General features: G+C 41.6%; 1 pseudogene; it reads left to right on the top strand.

The window, feature by feature from the left end:
• The window catches only part of LOC121288955, a 40,864-nt pseudogene extending 14,063 nt beyond the window's left edge, over positions 1-26,801 (top strand).
• The last annotated feature ends 839 nt before the right edge of the window (positions 26,802-27,640 follow it).

Below are 27,640 nucleotides of genomic sequence, written 5' to 3'. Positions count from 1 at the left end.
TAGAACCCTACCTATGTCTTCTGGCTCCACACACAAATTACCACAATGGTCCTTATTGAGCCCTAATCTTACCCTAGTTGTCCTCTTATTCTTCGGCCAGGATCTTTAGGTCAGCAAGTGGGGGGCAGGGCTCCCCAGGGCTTCCTGGCAGGTCTAAATTGGCCTACACATTCTATACTCTTTTAGGGCTTCCACTGTTTTGAGCCCTCGGTATCTGCCATAAGCCTCTCTTTTTCTCTTTATCCAATCCTGTATATCCCTTGACATCCAGGGTTCCCTGGATTTGTTGGTCCCACCCTTTATTTTCACTGTTTGTCTTTGTCTTTGTCCTTTGTCTTCATTATCTTCATAGTGAACTCAAAGGAAATTAAAATCCGGCAAGGTGTTAACTATTTTTTTGTGCTCTTGCTCAATTTGAATTTCATGACCTCCCTCCATATATTTTGCTAAAAGATTCCTCTGAATCATAAAGGTGGTTTTCCCCAACCCAACCTCACTATTTTCTTCCACCTCTGGGTGCCATTTTTCAACGCTGGGATATAGTGCCAAAGGTAAAGACATTCCTATGGTACCTTGGTAAGTGGCTGTCCATGATATATATGCATAGAGTTAAGACAATCAATTGCACAGAAACAGGCTATTTGATCCAACCAGTTTAAACTAGCATTTATGCTCATGAGCCTCTTCCAAACCTCCCCTCTTCTTCTCACTGTATCAGTATATCCTTCTATTCCTTTTCCCACATGTGCTTTATAGTTTTGGACTCCCAACACTGGAAGCATTTTCTTTATGTTTACCCAATCAAAGCTCTTGAATTATGACCCTGCACAGTAAATGCTTACCAATTATTTGAGCATGGTGGGGGGAGTTGGGGGGTGGTGCAGGGCAGGGATGGATTTTAGGCAAATTCACAGATGAGCACAATTTTCTGTACGCCTACCATTCATACAAATTGCTTTCTAACACAGATTTGGAAATTTTAAAAGAATTAATGTACATCAGTAAGGAGCAAATATTCTGACTGCCTTTTCCCCTTCCTTGTCGAGGTCAACTGTAGTACATGGCTAATGAGATCCCCACTTATGATATAGATCAGGGGTGAAATCAAAATCTTTCTAAATAATATGAGTTTATTTATCCAGCAGCAGTATTAGCTTCTTCATTACTGAAGACCACACTAAATGCCACTCTCACTCCAAGCAATGTAGTGTATAGAGTGGCTGGTGTCACAGTGCAGGAAATTAGTTAATCCCTTAGCAGTTTGTAAATCCAGCAGTCACTTTATGTTTTGGTTTAAATGGGCAAAAAGTTCCACACTGAAAGGATTTCAAGATCAAATATTAGATTTGTAATAAATGACAGAACTCGTAGTTAACTAGTAATTTTGGAGCAATCTTTAGCTACTAACTGAAGTTTCTATGAGATTGCATGCATTTTACTTAATTGCACACTTCGAAGCTATGAACGAAATTTGGTTAATTTTGTCTTGAACATGATATCACTGGCATTACTGGTAGTGTATTCTAGTTAAGATCAGGATAGAAAAGGGTGAAGTGGAGCTACTTTTTAAAGATACAAGTGGCCTATGGAAGGGGGTTTTTCTTAAGAATACTAAACCTGGTAGAAATCAAAAGACAAATAAGTGAAAGTCCATAATTGCTTCCTTTTTCATGGTCTGGAGACCGTGAACACCAGTCTGCTAACATTTAAAGAAAAAGCATGTATTTATATACCACCATTCTCATCTTTGTCATGCTTCAAAGCACTTAACAGCCAATGATATATATTTGAAGTCTAGTCACTTTTGCCATATTGGGAAATGCAGCAGCCAATTTCTCCACAAAAAATCCCACAAACAGCAATGAAATATGTAAACAAATAACCTGTGTTAGCCATAGTGTGACATAGCACAGAAGGAAACCACTTGGCCCATCATGCATGTGGTAATTCTTTGAAAGGGCTACCCAATTCATTCCACTCTCCTGCTCTTTCCCCATAGCCCTTCAATTTATTCCTCTTTGTGTTTATCTCCAATTCCCCTTTGAAAACTACTATTGAATCTGCTTCCACCACCCTACAAAACTGGGTATTCCAGGTGTCATTTTCAAGCAGGGTATTCCAGGTGTCATCTTCTTTCCTCATGTCTCCTTTAGTTCTTTTGTCAATTACCTTAAATCTAAGTTGTATGTTTACTGATCCTTTGGACACTGAAATCAGCCTCTCCTTATTTATCCTTTCAATACCCATCATGACTTTTTACACCTCAATCAAAGTTAACCTTCTTTACTATAAGGAAACCAATCCCAGCTTCTCAAGTCTTTCCACATTACTTAAGTCCCTCATTTCTGGTACCACTCTGGCAAATCTCCTTTGCACTGTCTCCAAGGCCATGACAACCTTCCTAAAGTGTGGAATTGAACACAATACTCCATCTGGGGCCTAATCAGTGATTTATAAAGGTTTAGCAGAACTTCCTTGCTTTTGTACTCTATGGTCCTATTGATAAAGCCAAGGATCCCACATTCTCTTCTTCCAACTTTCTCAACTTGTACTGCACTTTCAAAGATTTGTGTGTATCCACCCCCTAGGTCTCTTTGTTCCTGCACTCTCTTTGGTAAATGGTACCATGTTGTTTATATTAATGTTGGTTGAGCTATGCTTGTTGGTTAGGTTGCTGGGAAAACACCATTGATCTTTTTCAAAATAGTGTTATGGGATCTTTTGCATCAATTTGAAAGGGCAGGTGGAGTCTCAGTTTAGCATCTCAACCAAGTGATGAGCTCTCCAAAGTGCAGCACTCCCTCAGTACTGCACTGGAGTGACAGCCTAGATTTTGTGCTCAAGTTTCTAGAGTGAGGCTTGAACTTACAACTTGCAGCCATGACTAATCTATGGCTGACAATTTGGAATTTATAAATAAAACTATGACAGAAATCTTATGAACTGTAATTCATTAGTGCAATGTTTCAATGAATAGTTACAAGATGTCATTGTAAATTGAGAATGAAAATTAAATAGCACAAGTCAATATTTGTAAGCATTGTCGCTATCTCTTTAATGTTTAGTCACTAATTTCAAATTATTAGGAAAGGCCACTTCCTGTGATAAGAGGAACAAGAAAGAATGCCCTTTGTACTGGAGAAATCCAATACAAGCCATTTCACTGAATTTGATTATATACACAGGGTGAATTTCGGCAAAAGCTGTGTATTATTAATTCAGAGAAGCAGAAATAATGATGTAACCACATTGTTACTGAGTTCTTAATTCAACTCCCTTACCAATTGTTTATCATGTTAGCCCATATTCTTACCTGGGCTGGATGAGGGAGGGCTGGAGAATACTGTTAACCTAGGCTAGTTATACCTCATTTACAATGAAGTATTGGTCTCGTTCTAAATGAGAGTTTTAATATGAACATTTTTTGAAAAGTCTTGAAGGTTTTATTTCAAAGTTTGAAATAAGACTGTAGTTATATGTAAAAGTTTTAGCTAAAGCTTTTGTGCTAATTGAATTATTGAGCGTATTCCATACAAAACTGACCTCATTTAACTTTCGTCCTTCAGATTTGACCAAACCAAGGACACCAGAAAGGTAAAAGGTCTGAACAATCAATGCCTGGGCCAGCCAAAGGACAACTATCAAAATAATTACACAGTGAGTGCATTCTTATTTCCTCATATTGAGGCTTATCTAATTACAATGTACACAGAACTTGGTCTTTACTTTATGACATTGATCACCAGTGTTTCAAGAGGAACAGCTCATGATGGTTTCCAATATATATAGGCTATCGATGAAGTCTGTGTTTCCACTGGTCCAGTCCAGCACAGATAGCACTATATTTTGTGGGGCAGGATCTTATAGCCTCTCTGGGAACCGGAATGGATGTGGATGGGACTGGAAAATGCTGGCAGCAGCTGGTGTGCTGGTTTCCTGACCCCATTCCTGATGCTGGCAATTTTTGCTGAGGGGGGTTTCAGGGCCACAAGTTATTCGCCTCTATTAGGCTTGTTATAAACCTTGTTAAGGCCAATTAATGAAAATCTGAATGGAATTTTCCAGTTGGCTTCCAGTTTCCCAAATTGGGTGTGGGTAGTTTAACCGCCTGAGGGCTCAGCAAGGCCTCCTTTAAATTTTACCCCACCCACCAAGAAATTAAGATGTCAAAGGGCTACAGCTGCGCTGCTGGCCATCCACGATGGAGCTTGCAGATGTGGTCATGTTTATTTTTTAAATTTCCTCAGTGGGCACCTCCCACCCACATGAGCAATGTCCATCTCTCCTGGTGGAGGTGCCAGCTGCCCCTCTCCCCCCTCCTCAGTGCTTTGATTGACTCCCCCAGCTTGTGGAGCTTGTCCACCCTCTCTAATTGTATGAGGCTCCTGGAAGCGGCCTCTTATCATCCACTTCCAAGTAGATCACTCAGGCTGGCAGGACCTGGGACACCATCAGAGTTGGGACCCTCAAATGGTCCAACACTGGAGAATTTTCTAAGGTGATAAGATTCCACCCATTGTGTCAACAAAAGTAATCTATAGGCAATAAACATGTTTTACATTAATTGACTTTGTTCAGTTTAATGACATTTAATGTATTGGAAAGTAGAGTGAGCTATAGATGGTGTCAAACCATCATATTTATAAAAATCCATAGTTGCCAGTCAATGAAAGTTAGATATTAAATATTAATAAGATAATCAAATGATAAAATTGATGCTTATCAATTCTAAGATATTTCTTTATGTTTTGTTCCAGGAATTGCAAACCTCTGTTAAATCTAATTTCTACAACGATCTGCACTGTCCAGTTTGTCTCCAGATCCCCACATTTCCTGTGGAGACTAACTGCGGTCACTTGTTTTGTGGTAGGTTTGACCAAGTGAAGGTGTTTACACTGCTTTGTACTGAGATGTACTTTTGCTGGGTAAGATTCCTTCTTTCTATTCTCTCTTTCCAAAGTAGATCTGCCAGTGGTACACAACAAATCTAATCAAGTGAGTAGGTTTTCAACCCTGGTTCTTGTCTCTCCCTATGTCTCTTTGAAATTTAAATATTTCAGATTCACTAGGTGCTTCCTCAGGCATGTGGAATGGTGTGGATGTGAAGTCAAATCCAACCATCTTGAGTTCTTGGTTCACTGATGGCCTGAAATGATTTAAAACAACTAATGCATTCTCTCTCCTGGTGGATAAGTTCACTCTATGGTGTAAGTACAATTCCTGCCACTGGGAAACACATATGTTTGGATATTGGCAGAAGACAAGATCAGGCTAAGCTTGGACTCCCCCTGCCCCATTTTTAAACAGCATGCCTACATTCACTGTCTCTATTTATATATCAAGAATAGCAACTTGGGTGCACACCACAGCATGAGTAAGTAAGGCAGGAGAAATCTTTTCTCCACTTATTTCTATTCTGAAAGAGACATTGATAAGATTTCTGTGGGTACCAATAGCCTTTGATATATTATTCAAGTAGACATTCTTTGCGTGAGATTGCATAGTGATCATCAGCAGCCTATTTAACTGGGGTCCATCACAGGTCACAACTGAGAAAAGAGATCAAACTAATTTTTTTCATCATAGTGCCCAAATTATCTACCTGAATGAGATCTGTTTAACTCAATACAGCCTGGGCATTGATCCTGGGGTCTTCATTAGTCTCCATTCCTCAGTTCCAGATTGGTTGATGCATTGGCAAAGTGCAGCCTGGCATTTCCAATCGGTCCTTTTTTGGCCTTAAGTTTCAACTTCTTGCTCTAGGTTTGAAAATATAAGTTCTGAATGAACCAGGAAGGGCATGTTTCACTACAAAAAAAAACTGGAGCTCTGCAAACCCTTTGGATTTAATATTTTGCCATTGCTACAGGAGCATATTGCTACATAAGGTTTGATTTTAAATTATAACCTAACTCCTGTTTTAAAACAGTTTGTGCAAGATTACTGGCTACCACAATTCTCTTCCCAATAACAGACTTTGTTATCTTGTGTATTATAAATGCTTTGGTCTTTGCTAGTTCTCAAAGTTACTCTTTTCTTTCTCCACAAAATGATACATTCAAGGGGAAGTTAGATAAGTACACAAGGGAGAAAGGAATAGAAGGATATATTGATAGGTTTTGATGAAGCAGGATTGGAGGAGTCTTGTGTGGAGCGTTAACACTGACATGGACAAGTTGGGCCAAATGACTGTTTCTGTGCTGTATATATTTTTATTCATCCAAGGGGTGTGAGCAAGGCGGGCAAGACCTGCATTTGTTGCCCATCCTGAATTACTGTTGAGAAAGTGGTGCAGAGCTGCCTTCTGGAACCCCTGCAGTTCAAGTAGGTACACATGAAGTGCTGTTAGGATAGGAGTTCCAGGACTTTGACCCAGTGACATTGAAGGAACGACAATATATTTCCAAGTCAGGATGGTGTATGGCTTGGGGAACTTGCAAGTGGTGGTGTTCCCATGCATCTGCTGTACTCGTCCTTCTAGAAGTTGCAGGTTTGCAAGATGCTGTAGAAGGAGCTTTGGAGATTTGCTGAAGTGCATCTTATAGCTAGTACACACTGCTGCTACTGTGCACCATTGGTGCAGGGAGTGGCTGTTTAAAGTGGTAGATGGGATGCTGATCAAGCAGGCTGTGTTTTCCTGGATGGTGCTGAGTTTGCTTAGCATTGTTAGGGCTACCCTTATCCAGGCAAGTGGAGAGTATTCCATCGAACTCCTGGCTTGTGCCTTGTAAATGTTGAAGTGGCTGTGGGAAGCCAGGAGGTGAGTTACTCATCATAGAATTATCAGCCTCTCACCTGCTCTTGTAGCTTCTGTATTTATATGGCTGGTTCAGTTAAGCTTCTTAGGATATTGATGGTGGGGGAGCTCAGCAATGGTAGTGCCACTGTCAAGAGGAAATGATTAGATTCTCTGTCCTTGGAAATGGTCACTACTTGGCACTTGTGTGATGCATATGTTACTTGCCACTTATCAGCCCAAGCTTGAATGTTGTCCAGGTCTTGCTGCATGCAAGTATGGACTGATTCAGTATCTGACGCATTGAGAATGGGTGCTGAACACTGCAATCAACAGTGAACATCCCCATTTCTGACCTTGTGATGGAGAGAAAGACATTGAAACAGCTGAAGATGGTTGGGCCTAGGAAACTACCCTGAGGAACTGAGACGATTGCCGTCCAACAACCTTTCTTTGTCCTAGGTATGATTCCAAACAATGGAGAGCTTTTCCCCTGATTTCATTTTTTACTGGGGCTCCTTGATGTCAACCTTGGTCAAATGCTGCTTTGATATCAAGGGCAGTCACTTTCACCTCACCTCTGGAACTAAACTCTTTTGTTCATGTTTGATAAAGGTTGTAATGATGTCTGGAGGTGAGTGGCTCTGATCAAATTAAGCATTAGCGAGCAGGGTATTGTTGAGTGGGAGTCATTCGATAGCACTGTCAATGACACCTTCCATCACTTTTTTGATGATTGTTAGTAGACTTATGAGGCAGTAATTGGTTAGATTGGATTTATCCTGCTTTTTGTGGACAGGACAAACCTGGGCAATTTTTTCCACATGGTTGGTTTGATGCCTCTATTGTAGTTCTTTAGAACAGCTTGGCTAAGGGCTTGGCTAGTACTCGAGCAAAAAGTCTTAAGTACTTCAGCTGGTATGTTGTCAGTGCCCATAGCCTTTGTTGTATCCAGTACCTTCAGCCATTATTTAATATCACGTGGATTGAATCAAATTAGTTGAAGACTGGCATCTGTGGCTGGGGACCTCAGAACGAGGCTAAGATGGATCAACACTTCTGGCCGAAGATAGTTGCAAATGCTTCAGCCTTGTCTTTTGCACTGGTGTTCTGGAATCTCCCATAATTGAGGATGGAGATATTTGTGGAGTCACCTCCTGTGCTTAGTTATTTAAGTGACCACCACCATTCACAACTGGATGTGGCAGGACTGCAGAGCTTTGATCTGATTCAGTGGTTCTGGAATTGCTTTGTTGTTTTCATGCTGTTATTCTGTTGTTTAATATGCATGTCCTCCTGTGTTGTAGCTTCACCAGTTTGGCATTTAATTTTTAGTTTTGCCTGGCTCTTCTGGCATGCTCGTCTATATTCCTTATTGAAACAGGGTGATCCCCTGACTTGATGGTGATGTTAGAGTGAATTATATGCTGGGCCATGAAGTTGCAGAATTTGATTCAATACAATTCAACTGCTGCTGATGGCCCACAATGCCTCATTGATGCCCAGTTTTGAGCTGCTGGATCTATTCTCAATCTATCCCATTTAACATGATGGTAGTGCCATACAACACAATGGAGGCTATCCTTACTGTGAAGACAGAACTTTGTCTCTACAAGGACTGTGCAATGGTTACCCCTACCAATGAACAGATGCATCTTTTAAAATTCTTCCTTGAGATATGAGCATCACTGGCAAGGCCGACATTCCTAATTGGCCTTCAGAAGGTGGTGGTGGTGAACCACTTTCTTGAACCACTGCAGTCCATCTAATGCAGGTACAGCTACAGTGCTGTTAGGAAGGGAGTTCTCTGACAGGTTGATTAGTGAGAGTGAGGTCAGGTATGTTTTTCCCTCTTGCTGGTTCTCTCTCCTCCCACAGGCCCATTGTACAAACATATGAATTAGGAGCATGAAGAGGCCATTTGGCTCCTCGAGCCTGCTCTGCCATTCAATAAGATCATGGCTGATCTGAATGTAACTTCAACCCCACATTCCTGCCTACCACCGGTAACCTTTCACCTCCTTGTTAATCAAGAATCTATCTAGCTCTGCCTCAAAAATATTCAAAGACTCTGCATCCACCGCCTTTTGAGGAAGAGAGTTCCAAAGACTCACAACCCTCAGAGAAAAAAATTCTCTTTATCTCTGTCTTAAATGAGCGACCCCTTATTTTTAAACACGGACCCCTAGTTCTAGATTCTCCCACAAGAGGAAACATCCTCTCCGTTCACCCTGTCAAGACCCCTCAGGATCATACAGGTTTCAATTAAGTTGCCTCTTACTCTTCTAAATTCCAGTGGATTTAAGCCTAACCTGTCCAGCTTTTCCTCATAAGACAACCTGCCCAATCCTGGTTTTAGTCGAGGAAACCTTCTCTGAACTGCTTCTAATGCATTTACATTTTTCTTTAAATAAGGAGAGCAGTACTGTACACAATACCCCAGATGTGGTCTCACCAATGCCCTGCACAACTGAATCATAACCTCTACTTTTGTAATCAATTCCCTTCACAATAAATAATAACAATCAATTAGCTTTCCTAATTACCTGCTGTACCTGCATACTAACTTTTTGTGATTCCTGCACTAGGACACCTCTGAATCTCAGAGCTCTGAAATCTCTTACCATTTAGATAAGCTTCTTTTTCTGCCAGCCAAAATGAATGATTTCACATTTGCCTAAATTATACTCCATTTTCCAGATCTTTACCCACTCACTTAATCTATTCACTTTGTAGCCTCATGTCCTCTTCACAATTCACTTTCCTACCTTTATGTCGTCAGCAAATTTAGCAACTATTCCTTCAGTCCCATATGTCCTTCAGGCCTTGGCTAGCTCAGTCAATAGTGGTACTACTGATCCACAGAGATAAAAACTAAAAACTGCAGATGCTGGAAATCCAAAACAAAAACAGAATTACCTGGAAAAACTCAGCAGGTCTGGCAGCATCGGCGGAGAAGAAAAGAGTTGACGTTTCAAGTGAAGGGTCATGAGGACTCGAAACATCAACTCTTTTCTTCTCCGCCGATGCTGCCAGACCTGCTGAGTTTTTCTAGGTAATTCTGTTTTTGCTACTGCTCCACTGTTGGTTATGGACATTGAAACCCCCAACCCAGAGTATATTCTGTGCCCTTGCCACCCTCACTGCTTCTTCCAAATGGTGTTCAACATGGAGGAGCACTGATTAATCAGATGGAGGATGGTAAGTTGTAATTAAGGAGGTTTTCTTGTCCATGTTTGGCATGATGTCATGAAACTTCATGGGATCCAAAATCAATGTTGAGAACTCACAGGACCACTCCCTCCTGACTTATACCACTGTGCTTCCACCTTTGGTAGGTTAGGACATACCTAGGGATCATAACTGAGGAGTATGGGACATCAGCTGTATGGTATGATTTAGTGGGTATGACTATGTCTGGCTGTTGCTTGACTTATCTGTTTTTGCACAAGTCCCCAGAAGTTAGTGAGGAGGACTTTGCAGGGTCAACTGGGCAGTGTGTGCCTTTGATGTTTCAATTGCCTAGCTCAATATGTCCAGTTTTATTCTTTGACTTTGCTGTAGCGGTTTGATATGATCTCTTGGCTTGCTAGGCCATTTCAGTGGGCAGTTGAGAATCAACCATATTCTATGTAATTCTGTGGTTTTAACCACCGAACCTTCATGCAGTCCAATGCCACTCTGAGCTGCTACAAGATACTCAATGGAGCCAAAATGCAGTTGTGTTTTTATACTGAAAATAATCAGTGTTTTACTGTACTCCATGTAGAATGTATTACTACATTATTTTGTAATGATGACAATAGCTATTCATACTTTCATTCAATGTCATTGCAGCTGTACTATTAACGGTTATTTTTCCTTTAAATCTGGAGCATGAATTTTAAAATGGACATGTTAGAGAATGAGCATAAAATTGTAATTTATTCTTGAGGTCAAAGAACATTAATAAATCACTCTGGTTTCTCTATTTTGACTTCTGATGTCATCTGAACTCTAAGTAAATCACAGTTTTATTACCCACTGCTACCCATCCACAGCATTCACAACATCATCCTTGTGTGCCTTTCACTGGTGCAACAGGGATTAATTTTCTTTGATTAAGGGCAATGAAGAGGGTTTATTCAAAGAAGCAAAGCTCACAAATTATCTGAAATGTTAATGGTTTTTGGGGCTGTAACAGAGTACAGGGTTTTTTTTTACATATTCATTGCAAGGCTTTGCAATATTTTAAATATCACTGCATATTCACTGTAAATTACTATCTACCTAAAAAATAGCAAGTAAGTACATTTTTATATAAACTGTTAGAAAAAACAGAATAAATATGTCATAGAGAGATTTGAACAGATATGAGAAAGAAAACACTTGCTGCAACTTTACCCTGCCACCCTCCTAGACTGCACTGAGGACAGGATTTTGCTAAATACTTTGCAAGTCACTATGGCACTCAAATTTCCAGGGGTTTGGCTACTTAAACTGGTTTTACACCAGAATTACTCCTGGACACCTTCTGGTATGCAAATAAACTCACCTACTCCCCCTGCTGGTGAATGCTATTATTTTCAAACACTGCAACACTGCATAGAACAGCATTATGGACATTTACGAAACTGAAGGCTAAAGTATCCACATGAACAGAAGTTATTGAGATTGCATTTCTAAAGAGGTGTACTTCTAAAGTGATTCACATACTACCTGGCTGCTGGCTTTTATGACAAACAAATTATTTTAAAATATCATGCAATCACATTGCTAAGTCACACTGTATAATGCTTAGCTGCGGTGGATGATTTATTTTTTACATGGCATCACGAAGAGCGCTCTCCAGTGACAATAAATAATTTCTCGCGTTCTACTTTAAAGAAGATTACAGAATTCATGCTCGTAAAATTCTGCGAGAAGAATTCGGCAGCCAACAGAATGAACTTATTTTCAACTCATCAGGGTTAATTCCCTTATTTATCAACACGTTAACATAAATTGTTGTGTGCATTAATTTAGAACAAATGTTACCTGATTTGAAATGAGTTATACTACAGAGGGACACAGCAGCCTAGTAGTTATGGTATTGGGCTAGTAATCTACTCACCATAAATTCAAATTACATCATTAATTGAGTTCAGTAAAGCTTATGAAAAATGATTATAAAAGCTGTTGCATTGTCAGAAAAGCCCAGCTGGTTTATTAATGTTCTTTAGGGAAAGGGGCTTGTCACCTCTCTTTAGTCTGGTCTACATTTGATTTTAGTCCACATTAAATGCAGATGGATATCACAGTGGTGTTCACATCAACATTAGAGGGGAAAAAAATGCCTAGTTCAACAGAGCTAAGTTATTGACTGCAACTTATATCCTGCTCAAGAAGATGTACATATGTACAGTTTCAATGTCAGAGTATATAAACTTGAATGTGCAAGAATGTGGGTGGGACAAGTATGTCTTACCTCATTGTGAGGAGTCAAACCTAAGTTCCCAGGAGCTCCAATTGATTTCTTGAGTACTTCTAGGGATCTGGTTTTGCATTGGACCATAGCTACATAGCACCACTATGAACAAGTGATATGGAACTCACGTCTTCTCCTCCCTCCCAGAAACATGATAGGGTCCCCCTTGTCCTCACTTATCACCCCACCAGCCTCCGCACTCAAAGGATCATCCTCCGCCATTTCCACCAACTCCAGCATGATGCCACCACCAAACATATCTTTCCTTCACCCCCCCCGTCAGCATTCCGTAGGGATCGTTCCCTCCGGGACACCCTCGTCCACTCCTCCATCACCCCCTACTTCTCAACCCCCACCTATGGCACCGCCCCATGCCCACACAAAAGATGTAACACCTGCCCCTTCACTTCCTCTCTCCCCACTGTCCAAGGCCCCAAACACTCCTTTCAAGTGAAGCAGCATTTCACTTGCATTTCCCCCAACTTAGTCTACTGTATTCGTTGCTCCCAATGCGGTCTCCTCTACATTGGACAGACCAAACGTAAACTGGGCGACCGCTTTGCAGAACACTTGCGGTCTGTCCGCAAGAATGACCCAAACCTCCCTGTCGCTTGCCATTTTAACACTCCACCCTGCTCTCTTGCCCACATGTCTGTCCTTGGCCTGCTGCATTGTTCCAGTGAAGCCCAACGCAAACTGGAGTAACAGCACCTCATCTTCCGACTCAGCACTTTACAGCCTTCCGGACTGAATATTGAATTCAAGAACTTTAGGTCTTGAGTTCCCTCCTCCATCCCCACCCCCTTTCTGTTTCTTCCCCCTTCCTTTTGTTTTTTTCCAATAATTTATATAGATTTTTCTTTTTCCCACCTATTTCCATTATTTTTAAATATTTTATGCTCCCCCACCCCCACTAGAGCTATAGCTTGAGTGCCCTATATCCATTCTTAATTAGCACATTCGTTTAGATAATATCACCAACTTCAACACCTCTGTGTTCTTTTGTTCTTTTGCCTATGACATCTTTTGATGATCTGCTCCTATCTTAACAGCCCCCGCCCCCTCCACCTCTCCCAGCACCCCCTCCCCCCCTTTAAACCAGCTTATATTTCCCTCTCCTTGTAAAGAAAGATCAGTTCTGTTGAAGGGTCATGAGGACTCGAAACGTCAACTCTTTTCTTCTCCGCCGATGCTGCCAGACCTGCTGAATTTTTCCAGGTAATTCTGTTTTTGTTTTGGATTTTTGTTTTTATATATGGAACTAGCTACTAGCTGGATATTTTTTTTTACTTGTTCCTGGGATGTGTGCTTCACTAGCAAGGCCAGCATTTATTGCCCATCCCTAATTGCCCTTGAGTAGGTGGTGGTGACCTGCCACCTTGAACCATTGTACCTACACCAGATGGACTACACTCACATTGCTTTTAGGGAGGGGATTAAGGCAGGCTTGCCCAACGTATGGCTCCCGGAACCCGTTTTCAAAATTCCGATCAAACTGGTAAGAATGGAAGACTTTGCATGGAGCTGCTCCTCCAATCACAGGCCGTTTCTCTCCTGCGTTTGCTGCTGATAGGCTCACTACAATTTGTGTTTGGAGGAGTAGCAAACACCAGCATTGGTGAATTAGGGTCCGGGGAGCTGAGGGCAAGGGAACTGAAGGCCGTGGAGCAAGGCCCAGGGAGTAGGGGTATCGGGAAGCAAGCTCCAGGCAGGCTGTAGCGGGGTGTGAGGTAGTTGGAGTGGAGCACAAAGCAGCGGGAGTAGGGCTTACTGGCCACTGAGTAAGTGAGTGACTGGAGACTGTGTGAGAGAGAATGTGTGAAAGAGAGTGTGTATGTTGGGGGGGGGGGGGGGGGGGGGGAGGGGAAATGGGGGGGGGGGGGTGGGGTGAAGAGAGTGTGGGAAGGGGGAGAGAGCTTGAGAAAGGGGTGAGTGTGTGTGAGGGGGAGAGTGTGTGTATGTGGGGGGAGGGAAGAGAGTGTGAGAAGGGGGAGAACATGTGAAAGGAGTGAGAGTGTGGGGGTTAGTGAGTGTGTGAGGAGGGGAGAGTGAGTGTGTGGAGGGGAGAGTGAGTGTGTGGAAGGGGAGAGTGAGTGTGTGGAGAGGGAGAGTGAGTGTGTGGAGGGGGAGAGTGAGTGTGTGAGGAGGGGAGAGTGAGTGTGTGAGGAGGGGAGAGAGTGTGTGAGGAGGGGGAGAGGGAGGGAGGGTGTGTGCATAAGTCTGGGTCATTCCCAGTATCAGGGTTCTCATTCATCCTCACCTACATACACCATCATGCACTCTCATCCACTCTCAAAGTGGGTGAGTGAGTGAGCACCTCAGACTGGGAGTGAGCCACAAGTATCCTATTATACTCTATTACTCATCTTTATTTATTACTCATTGTTTTTTTGCTCTGAAAGCTATTTATCTCCCTTTTGTTTTGAAATTCATGTTTAATGTTGTGCCAAATTTTATTTTTCTGAAATTTGCTCATCCGCCCTATGACTGAGAAAAATGTTGAAATGTGGCTCCCCGTGTGAGAAGGTTGGGCAAGCCTTGTTTAAGGATTTTGACACAGTGATATTGAAGGGAGAGTAATATATTTCCAAGTCAGGTCAGTGGGTGAGTTGGAGGGAAACTTGCAGCTGATGGTATTCCCATGTCTGTGCCCTTGCTCTTTTCAGTGGTAGAGATCGCAGATTTGGAAGATGCTGTTGAAGGAGCCTTGGTGAATTGCTGCAGTACATCTCGTAGATGGTGCACACTGCTAATACTGTATGCCAGGGTTGGAAGAAGTAAATGTTTAAGGTGGTGAATGGAGTGCTGATCAATTGGTAGCTTTGTCCTAGATAATGACAAGCTCCTTGAGTGTTGTTGGGCCTCCACTCATCCAGGCAAATGAGAAGTATTCCATCACACTCCTGACCTGTGCCTTATGGATGTTTGACAGGCTTCGGGAGATAGGTGGTGAGTTACTCACAGCAGAATATCCAGCCTCTGACCTCCTGTTGTAGTCATGGTATTTATTTGGCTGGCCCAGTTAAGTTTCTAATTAATGATAACCTCCAGGATGTTGATGGAGGGGGATTCATCGATGGTAATGCCATTGAATACCAAGGCAAGGTGGCTGGACTTTCTCTTGTTGGAGATGGTCATTGCCTGTGTTACGATCCTCGTAGAGATCAACATTTAAAAAGAAATTCAAATTTCCAGTTAATAGCTGAAAGAATGACACAATAAGATTGCACATATTAAGACATTTACAGTAACAATGACTACCAACACTATTGACTGAACACCATCTTTGTAGGTAACTTATACTTTAAACCATAGAACAGAATACCCCCTTCCTATTCTTAGCCCAACCAAAGAAACACACTTCACAGCTATTATTTACACTATCTTTTATGCAGACATTAAATTGTCCCAGAATCAATCCAAAGTGGCTGTTAGCTCCTGAGAGTTTATTCCTGTTCTTTACTTTTCTCTTCTAAGCCTGGAAAATTGCAACCTTAGAACAATCTTTCACAGTCAGATTTGCATTACTCGGGGACTCTTTCTCTAGCCCAAGCTGGGCAATTCTTCCAGTCTCGTTTTGGTACCCTACAAATTTGGTCTTTTCAGTCTGAGCGGCAAACCATAGAGACCTTGTTGCCCTCCAGCTGCTCCCTCTCTCTTGGTTCCAGGCAGACTAAAAGAGATATTCTGCAATGATCTAGGAGAGCCCCTAACCTGATCATTTCAATGGCTGCCTCTGTATCCTTCCCCATGACAGTGTGAGTCACATGGGCCTTGTATCTAAGTAGAAATGCTAATTATCTATCTTTGAGAACCCAACTCTCTTCATCTTGGAACTAAATGGGACAGTTTAAAGCACAACTGGTTACAATTTGACATCCTCAACACTTCTCTGGAGTTTTGGAGACTCTCAGTCTCCACTGTTAACACATAAGCTGCTGTTATTGTATCCAAGTGTAAACACTGAGGGGGATGGTGATGCATTGGTTATGTCACTGTACTAGTAATCCAGAGGCCCCAGCTAATGCTCTGGGTTCAAATCCCACCATGGCAGTTGGTGGAATTTAAATTGTTAATAAAATCTGGAATGAAAAACTATTCTCAGTGATAGTGACCATGAAAACATTATAGATTATTATGTGCAACAAATGCTGGCCTGAAGGTGGTGACCCCATCCTATTAAAGAATAAATGAAAAAAAACTTTGCACCTTCTTCCCAATGAAATAATCTAAGCCTTCCTTTGGTCTCTAAAAATCAAACCACCCAGGCAGACTTCAGGACAGGTCACATTACCTCCTTCATTTTACCTTAAGTTTAAAGACACAATCCCAGAACATAATCTTATAAAATCTTATAATTGTACACCTGGCATTATGTGGTGCAGGTGTTACTTGCCACTTATTATCCCAAACCTGAATGTTGTCCAGGTCTTGCTGCACTGGGCCAAATTACTATTCCTTTCGTATCATGTTCCAGCCTGTCTTCTGAGTTGTACAGTCAATTTTGCATCATTGTGCACAAGGAACCATTTTACAGTGACACAAATCTTAAGATATAATTATGGCCTTGGTGCCAGTTTGTGTCAAATTATGGACTGATTTATTTTATGCTGTTGGCCCAAACGCCCTTGGAACTAGGTTAAAATTGTCTAAACTCATCCCATCAGTCTGACCTGATTTTGCACCAGGTTCTAGAATGCAAGAAAGAGGAGCAGGAGTAGACTACACGGTCTGTCAAGCCTGCTCTGCCATTCAATTCATTCGTGGTTGATCTTGGGCCCACCTGTTCTCCATATCCCTTGATTGCCTGAGATACCAAAAATCTGTCTATCCTAGCCTTAAATGTACTCAATGATGGAGTATCCACAAGTCTTTGGGGCAGAAAATTCCAAAAATTCACAACTCTTTGCGTGAAGTAATTTCTTCTTATCTCAGTCCTATATGATCAGCGCCCTATCCTGAGACTGTATCCCTGTTTTTTAGATTCCCCGAACAGCAGAAACAATCTTTGAGCATCTACCCTTTTAAGCCCATTCAGAATGTTGTTTCAATGAGATGGGCTCTCGTTCTTCTAGACTTCCAGACAATATAGGTATACTTTCTAAAAGTGAAAGGGCAGTATCACAGCACACTGTCATTCAGTCATTTTATTTTCTTGTTTTCTTTCACTAACAGGGCCATGTTTGATTGCGTACTGGGGACATGGTTCTTGGTTAGGAGCTGTGAGCTGTCCTCTGTGCAGACAAAAGGTATGCTTCAGCCAATATGGATGGATTTCGATGACAAGTAACTGAATTGCCTTAAATCTATTAAGTAGAAATGGAATGTAAAATGTTGTTTAAATTTGAATTGTGAAATGATACAAATGTGCCAAACACTAGGGATCAGGATGTGGGAGGTGGACTTGTGACTTCTTTCACCCCTGGGAAATTTGATACATAACATGTTGATCAAGAATGGAATGAGTTCTCTGTGTAACTCATTGGGAAGAATTTTCCCAGGCAAGGGGAGGCAAGCTTGCGTGCGTGCAGGGAGTTAAATCCCCTAAAAGAGACTTCGGATTAGGACCCCAACATCATGCCGCTAGCTTCCATATTTCACTGGGCAGGATTAAAGGTGAACAGGGAACCGCTTTGGATCTGTTGAGAAACCAATTGAGATGCTTAAAAAGTCAATCAAATGCAGTTTTAACCTTCGATGTTGGATTTCACACCTAAGGTACCTGTTTCCTGATGTGTCAGCAATTCACCAGGGTCACCGAGGCTAGGGCATGGCGGGAAAGGCTTTTTCAGTGAAACTGACAAGCTGGAAAGGCTTTGATCAGTTACACTGAAGTGTTTTAGACATGTCCAGGTGAGAGATTGCTGGCTAAAGCATTTCTCTCAGAGAGGGCTATCACTGTTCAACAAATGATTGCTAACTTCTTGGAAGGTACCTCACCTGTCTAGCATTTCACTCACCTTCTGATGTACTTCCAGCTGCCAGCCTTAACCATGACATGGAAGCTTATGCAGCTGCACATTCCATCTATGCTGAGGGGGAGAGGCAAGAGCAAAAGCAACATCACTACCAGCAGCACCTGCAGCAGCACCAGCTGCCTTCTCCTGAGCTGTATTCCCTTCCATAGGGCAGAGGGAATGGATACCGAGATCCAGCTGGAAGAAAGTGAGATTCCCAAAGCAGGGTCTACAGAGAGAAGAACAGCTCCCTCAACATGTGTGAGCACCAGTTACTCAGGAGGCTCAGGTTCACTGCCAACATCTGTACCCTTCTGGAACAAGATCGCTTTCCCATTGGGATTAGTTGGGTGGGAATGCAATACTAATGACCAGTAAGGTTTCTGTCACTGGAAAGCCATTCTGCCAGCCCCCCCTGACCCCCACCCTCTTGCTCAAAACTCAAGTACTAGTGAACCATTGTAGCCCATGTCATGGTTCCTTTAATTAGAAGTCCTTCCTTACAGAATGGATGTATCAACCCGCCCACACTCTCTAATTGGTTGGGGAGCCTAGAGGTGCGATGATAATGCCATGACTGAGTTAATGAGCCTTAGCAAAGCCTGCTCCTTCATTATTTGGGTTCCCAACCCACAAATGATTCCGCTGTTATGGAAAATTCTGCCCACTTACTCAGACGTCAGCACTTAAGGTAAGAGTGGGCAAAGAGTGAAACCTGGACAATTATCCAAATCTTTTATTATCCAGAAGGAGATCTATGACAGTTTTCCCAGGGGAAATTAGGATATGGAGAAGAGTTTACTAAATTTTATAAACAAACATTAGCAGCATCGTACAGGATGACTATACTGTGAGAGGCTTTGGGTGAAGGCAAAAAGGTAGTGAGTCCCCAACTTGAACCCTCCCAATCAATTAAATTCCCCCCACCTCTAACCTCACTGCCAGGGGTGAGTATTAAATTCTGCCTTATGTTTGTGTCCTCCTTTGCAAAACAGTTCAGAAGTTGAAGGTAGACATTGAGCAGAGAAAGTCAAGCATGAATCCAAAAGCCACCCTGAAAACTATATGCAGCGGATAAGTTATGAATTCTTTACCTGAGGAAATTCCATGAGTTCGTGCATGAGTATACATTTGGGTATCACAATTTTTAAAACATTTTTTATTCATTTATGGGATGTGGGCTTCGCTGGCTGAGCCAGCATTTATTGCTCATCCCTAGCTGCCCTTGAGAAGGTGGTGGTGAACTGCCTTCTTGAACCACTGCAATCCATGTAGTGTGGGTACACCCATAGTGCTGTTAGGGTGTTCTAGGATTTTGACCCAGTGACAGTGAAGGAATAGCGATATATTTCCAAAACAGGATGGTGAGTGACTTGCAGGGAAACTTCTAGGTGGTGGTGTTCCCATCTATCTGCTGCCCTTGTTCTTCTAGGTGGTAGTGGTTGTGGATTTGGAAGGTGCTGTCGAAGGAGCTTTGGTAAATTCCTGAAGTACATGTTGTAGATGGTACACATTGCTGCTACTTTAAGTCAGTGGTGGAGGGAATGAATGCTTGTGGATGTGGTGTCGATCAAGCAGGCTGCTTTGTCCAAGCTTTGAGTATTGTGGGAGCCACAGTGTTTATATAGCTAGTCCAGTTCAGTTTCTGGTCAATAGTAACCCCCAGGATGTTGATAGCGGGGGATTCAGAAATGGTAATGCCATTGAACATCAAGGGGCGATGGTTGGATTCTCTCTTGTTGGAGATGGTCATTGCTTGACACTTGTGTGGTGTGAATGTTACTTGCCACTTGTCAGCCCAAGCCTGGATATTGTCCAGGTCTTGCTGCAATTGGACATAGACTGCTTCAGTGTTTGAGGAGTCGCGAATGTGGCTGAACATTATGCAATCATCAGCGAGCATCCCCACTTCTGATGTTGTGATGGAAAGAAAAGTCATTGATGAAGCAGCTGAAGATGGCTGGGCTGAGGGGACTACCCTGAGGAACTCCTGCAGTGATCTCCTGGAGCTGAGATGACTGACCTCCACCAACCACAACCATCTTCCTTTGTGCTAGGTATGACTCCAACCAACTGAGAGTTTTCCCCCTGATTCCCATTGACTCCATTTTTGCTAGGGCTCCTTGATGCCACACACTGTCAAATGCTGTCTTGATGTCAAGAGCAGTCACTCTCACCTCACCTCAGGAGTTCAGCTCTTTTGAACCAAGGCGTAATGAGGTCAGGAGTTGAGTGGCCCTGGCGGAACCCAAACTGGGCATCAGTGAGTAGGCTATTGCTAAGCAAGTGCTGCTTGATAGCACTGTTGATGCCACCTTCTATTACTTTACTGATGATTGAGAGTAGACTGATGGGGTGGTAATTGGCTGGGTTGGATTTGCCCTGCTTTTTGTGTACAGTACATACCTGGGCAATTTTCCACATAGCTGAGTAGATGCCAGTGTTGCAGCTGTACTGGAATAACTTGGCTAGGGGCGTGGCAAGTTCTGGAGCACAAATCTTCAGTACTGTTGCTGGAATATTGTCAGGAACCATAGCATTTGCAGTATCCAGTGCCTTCAGCTGTTTCTTGATTTCACGTGGGGTGAATCAAATTGGCTGAAGACTGGCATCTGTGATGCTGGGGACCAGCTGAGGAGGCCGAGATGGAACATTCACTCGGCATTTCTGGCTGAAGATTGTAGCAAATGCTTCAGCCTTATCTTTTGCATAGATGTGCTGGGCTCTTCCATTATTGACGATGGAGATATTTGTGGAGCCTCCTTTTCTAGTAAGTTGTTTAATTGTTCACCACCATTCACGATTGGATGTGGCAGGACCGCAGAGTTTAGATCTGATCCATTGGTTGTGGCATCGCATAGTCCTGTCTATCACTTGATGCTTATGCTGTTTGATGCGCAAGTAGTCTTGTGTTATAGCTTCACCAGGTTGACACCTCATTTTCATTTTTAGGTATGCCTGGTGCTGCTGCTGGCATGCCCTCCTGCACTCTTCATTGAACCAGGATTGATCCCCTGGCTTGATGGTAATGGTAGAGTGGGGATATGCTGGGCCAGAGGTTATATATTGTTTCAAGTACAATTCCGCTGCTGCTGATGGCCCTCGGCGCCTCATCGATGCCCAGTCTTGAGTTGCTAGATCTGTTCAAAATCTAACCCATTTTAGCATGGTGGAAGTGCCACACGACATGATGGAGTGTATCCTCAATGTGAAGGCGGGACTTTGTCTTTGCCTCCAACTGTGCAGTGGTCACTCCTACCAATAGTGTCATGTACAGATGCATCTGCGGCAGGTAGACTGGCGAGGATGAGGTCAAGTATGTTTTTCCCTTTTGTTGGTTCCCTCACCACTGCCACATACACAGTCTAGCAGCTATGGCCTTGAGGGTTCAGCCAGCTCGGTCATTTGTGGTGCTACCGAGCCACTCTTGGTGGTGGACATTTAAGTCCCCCACCCAGAGTACATTCTGTGCCCTTGCCACCCTCAGTGCTTCCTCCAAGTGGTGTTCAACATGGAGGAGCACTGATTCATCAGCTAAGGGAGGGCGGTATGTGGTAATCAGCAGGCGGTTTCCTTGCCCATGTTTGACCAGATTCCATGAGACTTCATGGGATCGGAGTCGATGTTGAGGACTCCCAGGGCAACTCCTTCCTTACTGTATACCATTGTGCTGCCACATCTGCTGGATCTGTCCTGCTGGTGGGATAGGACATATCCAGGGATGGGATAGTGATGGTGGTGCCTGGGATATTATCTGTAAGGTATGATTCCGGGAGGATGACTATGTCAGACTGTTGCTTGACTAGTTTTTGAGACAGCTCTGCCCCTGATGTTAGTAAGGAAGACTTTGCAGGGTCGACAGCGCTGAGATTTCCATTGTCATTTCCGGTACCTAGGTCGATGCTGGTGGTCTGTCTGGTTTCATTCCTTTTTGTGACTTTGTAGCGGTTTGTTACAATTGAGTGGCTTGTTAGGCCATTTCAGAGGGCATTAAAGACCACATTGCTGTGGGTCGGGAGTCATTGTATAGGCCAGACCAGACAAGGACGAGTGATTCCTCCCTAAATTAGTGAACCAGGTAGGTTTTTACAAACAGTCGACAATGGTTTCATGGTCATGATTAGACTTTTAACTCCAGATTTTTATTGAATTCAAAGTCCACGATCTGTCGTCGGTCCCCTGAGCATTACTCTGGTCTCTGGATCACTAGTCCATCGCCTAAATGATGTCATGACTCTGCCAACAAACCTATTGGCAGGCATGAGGATAGATGTAATTAGTTATGTAAAGTCACAAAATATAGTTACTTTTCCTCGATTAAAGGAAGAGGAAAGATTTTGCATTTAATATTTTGCCATTTCATATCCTTAGGTCATCTCAAAGTACTTCATAGCAATTAGGTGCTTTTGAAGTGTAGTCACTTTGAGGCAACTATGACAGCCATTAACATTCAGGACGTTCCCAGAATCAGCAGCAATAACTGACCACTTAGTGGCCATATTTTGCTGTAAGCAGTGAAGCAGGGGCATTTTCAGCTGCAACAAAATAAGTCTCACTGAGCGATCGTTCTGGCAAGGATTTCAGCTCTATCACCATGCAGTGGTACATTAACTGATTGCAGTGCTCTATAGTGGGCATTCCCAGTGTGGATCAACAGTGATAGCATCTGTCCAATTAGTCAATCAAATTAAAAGATTTTCAAAGATCACCCCACCACAACCGCCACCCCAATTCAAACAGAAAACTAAGAGCAATAAAGTAAAGTAATTTCTAAAAAAAAAATCCATGAAGCAATTTAGAATTTGGACACACACATAGGGTGAATGTAGAAGCTAAAGTACTCAGAAAAACTTTTGAAAACAATTATTGAAAAAAATTAGCTTTAAAAACTGCAAATTAATCATTTAACAGTGCTCCACGATTATCAAGTTTTTTTTAAGAGTCAGTTCTTTTGTCCATCAAATTTTATTAATCACTTCACCATTAAAAACCCTGTTACATCTCAATGAACAAGGTATAACTTTGTCAGGAGTTGAAATTCTCACTGACATTAGTGATTGCTGGTTCTGGGTGGTGTCATAGCCATCCTGTTACAGAGCCCTGAGTGACAGACCACAAGTTCAGGATTTCCACCTTAATTTGTACATGCCCATTATCCTGAAATTCTGGTCAGTTTTACAGGAATGCTGAAAGTTCACTATCAAACCTATCCCCCTACACCCACCCTCACAAAATTCAGCTTAATGTGTTTTGGTGGTGTTGATTGAGAAGTAAAAGCTCAGCTGGACACTAGGAGAGCTCCCATACTCCTTAAGTAACACCATGACCCTGGCTTTTTCTTCTGATGGGGCCACCTCTGCCCATTAATTAAGTTGCCTTCTAAGAATCAGCCTATCAGCATCCAGTCCTGTGCCAGGTCCTAATGGTACCAGCGATTGGGTAGTGATTCCCTACCTTTATAATAATTTACTTTGTGAGGGGCAGGCAGAGACTCTGTTCCTTACAATGCTTCCCAGAAATAGTGGGTACCTGGTCCAACAGGCTCCTTGATGATTTGCAGTGGATTCCATTGGGCTCCCACTGGAGTTATAGTGGGAAACTAGTTGAAAGCCCCCAACAAATTCACTGGTTTTTCACAGGTTGAAACCCCTACTTGAATTAGCAGTCAAACATATCCACTGTTAATGGGTAAGTTTACAAGCCCTTCAAAAGTTAATCAAGCTAAAATATTTTGCTTCCATCTTAGTAGAGGGGCCTTAGTTTCACACCTCATCTGGAAAACAGCATCTGTGACAATAAACCCCACCCTCAGTACTGTCCCTGAAGTGGGGTTTGAATCCACAACCTACTGGCTTAGATGCTTTCAATAAGTGAAGCTGACAGTGTAGAGGTTTAGATGGCTCTTACAAAGACTGCCTGAAGATAATATTGGGACATACATATCAGTTAGAAAAAGACTACTTGACAATGCTGGATACCATTCAATGTGTTGAGTAAGTGGTTAATTGCTTTGATAGTAGTGATTTTGTGAAAGTAAGAACCCATTCTACATCAAGGCAGTACAGAATAGAATAGCAAAACTAGATCCTATCTTCAAAGATCCATATGGAGTGCATGAAAAATTACTGGACAAGAATTATTGGCTTCTGAGGGAGATAAGGTGGCTACGACCTTACATGTATGTGATCTACTTCCATCTTGGGAATGAGAAGGAGTTGATTGAAGTCAAGGTAATGAGTTACCAGAAAATCCTGAGATGACACAGGGAATGGCTGTCATGTTATTGACATAATTATCATAATGTTTTGTATTACCATCTAATGCTCAGTTAACAGAAATACTACAAGTGGGTATGGGTGTTGGTATTTAGATGTTGAAAGAAAGCACAGCGTCTCCACTGAGCCAATAATAAGTATTGAATTTAAAAGCATACATAGCAGACAGCTTTGCATCCATATCCTTGACACTTCCTAAATCAATATATGTATTTATGCAGGAGAATCCAGACTGAAGAGGGGCCAATTGTTCAACAAAGAAATGCTTAATAGCTGAAAGAGCCCCTGACTCAATCAGGAAAGAAGTTTAGCGAAAATTGATAGAAATTTGACAAACATTTTTCTAGTGAAGCATAGATCTGCCTTTACTGTGTGACATTGCTTCCTAGTGTTAAATTATGATATCTATATCAATTGAGTAATAACAAATACTCAATAATGTGCATGAACAACAAAATATAATGTTTGCAAACCTGATTATATATGTCATTTTAATCCTTTTAATTTGAAGTATTTTTGTACTAAAATATTTGAATTATTGAATAAAACAATGCTGGAGTTTATTCACAGTATCCAGTAAATCAAATTAAGGGATAATAAATTAAGTAAAATTTATAAATAAATTAATGAGTTAAGAGTTTGACTATGAAACTCCATTGAAAAGAGCAAAAGCACGCTGCATCCTTCTGTGTCTACACCAGATAGAGTAAACTAATTTCTTTCTCTTTTCAGGTGAGCTTGCTCTACAGCCTATTCTGTGAGAATCAACAGGGAAAGCAGGGTCAGCAGATTATACAGGATATTAGAGACTACAACAAGCGCTTCTCTGGACAGCCTCGACCTGTAAGTGTTGTCATATAAAAAATCAACCCAACTGTTTGAAATTTGATTCTATGTGAATGAGGGAGGCGTACCACAAGATTATAATCAGATTATTGAGTGGAATCTATTTATGTAAATTAGGGCAAATCAATGGTGTAATGTATGAACTACCATCTTTAAGTTTCTTAATCCTGTATACATTCTTAAAATTATACTACAAGATAAAAGTAAGCAATACTGAAAATATAGATTATTTATTCAGTTTTAGAACATATGTCATTTTATCATGCTTTGGTTTTATTTGGTTTACTTCATTTTTTTGGTTGGTAATTCACCAATGGAGGCAGCATACATTAATACATTGTTCTCTTGCTAAAGGCAATGGGATTGCAAGTGCTGACATGAATATCAGCCTGCCAGGAGCAAATTAAGATTTCTGTTCTCTTGCAGTCCCAGTGTCAATCATTAGATGTTGAAGGGATGGATCATAAAAATTCTGTCGGACTTTCAGCAGTGAAAGCAGTTGGATGTTTGCTTATGGCTGTTTTGTGTCACATAAACAAGTCAGCTGCTGATGAAAACAATCCCATCAAAACAGAGCACAATAATGTTTTCAAATGCAGTACCATTCCATATGTTTTACTTACCAGGCTCTTGTTGCCAACAGCAGTTACATACAATAAACCAACTTTCAATCAAAAAAAAGTTATTTTTTCCCTTTGTAATATATTTAAAACTGAACCCAGTTCTGATGTTGGGGGATACATTGGCTGTTTATTATGATTTTGCTTCATTTTTAAACATCAAATATTATTTTTCTGTTGCCTTTAACTTATTTTTGAGTGTTTATTTGGGACAAATAATACTAAGATTTGACCATTTTTTCCCTCTGACTCCCAGCTCAGTTACTGTACAGGCCAGCTGCATAGTAAAGGTCCTTCTACTCTGTCTCAATTTCCTATACCAGACATCTATGTGACCCCTGAATAAGACTATTGTTTTATTGTCAAGTTATAGTTAATTTAATGCTGTGGATTGTGTTCAAAAGTATGAGAATGCTTAGACTAAATATACTTCGATCAGCAGCATTTAAAAAGAAATTCTGCCAGGTTGGCCTGAGTTCCAAATCGGTTCACTGAGCTTTATGGTCCGTGACCTCTGCTCAGACCTCTGATTTTGGGTCTCTCAGAATTCCATGTTCTTATCAAAGCTAATTGTAATTTGTGTTCTGACCATTCTCCATCCCCCTTATTCTCTGTCCTTTTGCTCAGTTTGCAGATTATGTCTGTGACTTGCCCCTGTTACTCCAGATGGCTTTTAGAGGACTCTTCACAATGGCCGGATTAGTGTGGATCTTCTGTTTGAGGGTTGCAATTTGTTCCATTGGAGCCATCATGTGCCTCACTTTCCCTCCTGATATAATTCCTGAAACATTCAATGGGATCTTGAGAACTGCTGATGACCTGACTGTTGTAACCCTGCTGCTTTTCTGCATGATTAATATTTGCCAGTAGATGGGGCCAGAGCGAACTAGTCTAATCAGTACTACTACCCAAATTAAATAACCAGACTTTTCACAGGATGTGGGCTATGTGCTTAATAAAACTGTAGATATATTTAACAAGTTGTTAGTTGTACATAGGATTTTAATGTTACTATTGCTTGCAATTTTCCATCCGTGTTTGTTGATAAACAGAAACAGTAGAGGTGTTTAACAAATCTGTAACTATTTATGTATTCTCCAAATAATATAAAATATATTTTGAAAGATCTGGGACGTCCAAACTATTTTTTGGTTTTCTCCATCACTCTTTTAAACCTTGTGCTCTACACTATGTTTCCTCATACAGTTTTTAAAAAACTATATTTTTGAAACAGTAAATTCAAGTGATTTTATGTTTCGAAGTTGGTAGTGATGAGATGCTTTTGGGAGAGCTTAACTGAAAGCTTTATTTCTTCAAAAAGGGAATTAAATCTTTCTTGCTGTTAATTCTATTTTCCAACTTCAATATGATGTACGTTTGTGCTTCGTGGGGAAAAAAGTTCATAACATAGATGTTGTATTGAGAGTGGGTCTTCTCAATAAATCCTCCTTGCTTGAATTTTCTCCTTTAGCTGTTAGATTATATGCAAATCCTAAATCTTCACATTCTTCTGATTGATGAACAAAAGTTATAGGCTGCTATTTCTAACAGTTGCAGATCAGATCCCGGAAAATGCATGGCATGTGCAATTGCTAAACTGTTTACTACTTTCTGACAATATTACAGTCACATTTAACCTTGGCAAAGCAGCTTTTACCCCTCCATCACTTCAAAATCAAGATAGGTTTGGTACAAATTACATTTTCCAAAGTAAAATTAACCAATAATAGGCAGTTTCCAGTAATTTACTGTCCATAATA

The sequence above is a fragment of the Carcharodon carcharias genome, chromosome 16 (genome assembly GCF_017639515.1).
Source record: "Carcharodon carcharias isolate sCarCar2 chromosome 16, sCarCar2.pri, whole genome shotgun sequence".
Taxonomy (NCBI): Eukaryota; Metazoa; Chordata; class Chondrichthyes; order Lamniformes; family Lamnidae; genus Carcharodon; species Carcharodon carcharias.
The sequence above is the reverse complement of the archived record's forward strand: the minus strand, read 5'-3'. Positions and strand labels throughout refer to the sequence as shown.